At 29.0% G+C, this 2,203-nt stretch overlaps 1 long non-coding RNA gene across 1 annotated transcript; it reads left to right on the forward strand.

Annotated features, from left to right (window-relative positions):
- Window positions 1-6: 6 nt before the first annotated feature.
- LOC111084605 lies at window positions 7-986 on the forward strand. Its single transcript, XR_002609650.1, has 2 exons — window positions 7-91; window positions 130-986. It is a non-coding gene; the product is annotated as an uncharacterized LOC111084605 (long non-coding RNA).
- Window positions 987-2,203: the final 1,217 nt, after the last annotated feature.

Genomic DNA, 2,203 nt, shown 5'->3' on the forward strand with positions numbered 1-2,203 from the left:
CTTACTGCAATTTCATTATTTAGCTCAGCTACCCCAGAATTTAATCATCAAAGTTTGTTCTAACGCTTCATAAAAAATCTATGAATCTCATGTTTAATATTATTTGCTGCTAATTAATTAATATTTGAGCTTTAAAGTTTCAGGTCCAACACTTGGGAAGTACAATTCACATCTAAGTAAATAGGTTGTCTGTTTTGTAGAAATCTGTGTACTGTTTGAGAATATAAAGAAAGTAACTAACTTTATTTTGTTGTTTTTGTTTCATCTAAATGGAGAAAGGCACATCTGAAACAAACTATATGCTATTAAAAAACCTTTACATAGAAACTAGTTTCAACATATTCCTGTGTCCTTTACTTGACGAAAAATTAGTCAATATAACTTAACTCAGAATTCTATTGTTGCTGATTTAAAAGATAATAAAATGTATAAACTACAACAATAAACCCAAGTATTTAAACTTATTTTTAAAAACACTTTATCAAGATACACAGTAGTCTGATGTGCAGTGAAAACAACCTGGATAACAAACTGATAGTAATAGAGCTATAGTTATTTAAAACACAATAATAAGACTACACCAGCATTGTAATAGATATCACATATCTGATAGTAATAGAGCTGTAGTTATTTGACACTATAATAACAAGACTACATCAGCAGTGTAACAGACGTAACATCAAGAATATATCAAATATCTGATAGTAATAGAGCTATAGTTATTAGACACTATAATAAGAAGACTACACCAGCATTGTAACAGATATCACATATCTGATAGTAATAGAGCTGTAGTTATTTGACACTATAATAACAAGACTACATCAGCAGTGTAACAGACGTAACATCAAGAATATATCAAATATCCTATAGTAATAGAGCTATAGTTATTTGACACAATAATAACAAGACTATATCAGCAGTGTAACGGATCTCACATGAAGAATATATCAACTATCTGATAGTAATAGGACTATAGTTATTTGACACTATAATAACAAAACTACATCAGCAGTGTAACAGATGTCACATCAAGAATATATCAAATATTTGATAGTAATAGAGCTATAGTTATTAGACACTATAATAACAATACTACACCAGCTGTGTAACAGATGTCGCATGAAGAATATATCTGATAGTAATAGAGCTATAGTTATTTGACACAATAATAAAAAGACTATATCAGCAGTGTAACAGATGTCACATCAAGAATATATCATATATCTTATAGTAATAGAGCTATAAAGTTATTTGACACTATTATAACAAGACTACATGAGCAGTGTAACAATGTCACATCAAGAATATATCAACTATCTGATAATAATAGGACTATAGTTATTTGACACTATAATAACAAGACTACATCAGCAGTGTAACAGATGTCTTATCAAGAATATATCAAATATTTGAATAACTATAGCTCTATTACTATTTAGTGTCAAATAACTATAGTCCTATTACTATCAGATAGTTGATATATTCTTGATGTGACATCTGTTACACTGCTGATGTAGTCTTGTTATTATAGTGTCAAATAACTTTATAGCTCTATTACTATAAGATATTTGATATATTCTTGATGTTACGTCTGTTACACTGCTGATGTAGTCTTGTTATTATAGTGTCAAATAACTAGCTCTATTACTATCAGATATGTGATATATTCTTGATGTGACATCTGTTACACTGCTGATATAGTCTTGTTATTATTGTGTCAAATAACTATAGCTCTATTACTATCAGATATATTCTTCATGCGACATCTGTTACACAGCTGGTGTAGTATTGTTATTATAGTGTCTAAATAACAAGACTACATCAGCAGTGTAACAGACCTAACATCAAGAATATATCAAATATCTTATAGTAATAGAGCTATAAAGTTATTTGACACTATAATAACAAGACTACATCAGCAGTGTAACAGATGTCACATCAAGAATATATCAAATATCTGATAGTAATAGAGCTAGTTATATGACACAATAACAACAAGTCTACATCAGCAGTGTAACAGATGTCACATGAAGAATATATCAAATACCTGATAGTAATAGAGCTATAGTTATTTGACACCATAATAACAAGACTACATAGCAGTGTAACAGATTTCAAGAATATATCAAATATCTGATAGTAATAGGACTATAGTTATTTGACACTATAATAACAAGACTACATCAGGAGTGTAACAATG

Source organism: Limulus polyphemus, unplaced genomic scaffold (assembly GCF_000517525.1).
Source record: "Limulus polyphemus unplaced genomic scaffold, Limulus_polyphemus-2.1.2 Scaffold82582, whole genome shotgun sequence".
In the NCBI taxonomy this organism is placed as follows: domain Eukaryota; kingdom Metazoa; phylum Arthropoda; class Merostomata; order Xiphosura; family Limulidae; genus Limulus; species Limulus polyphemus.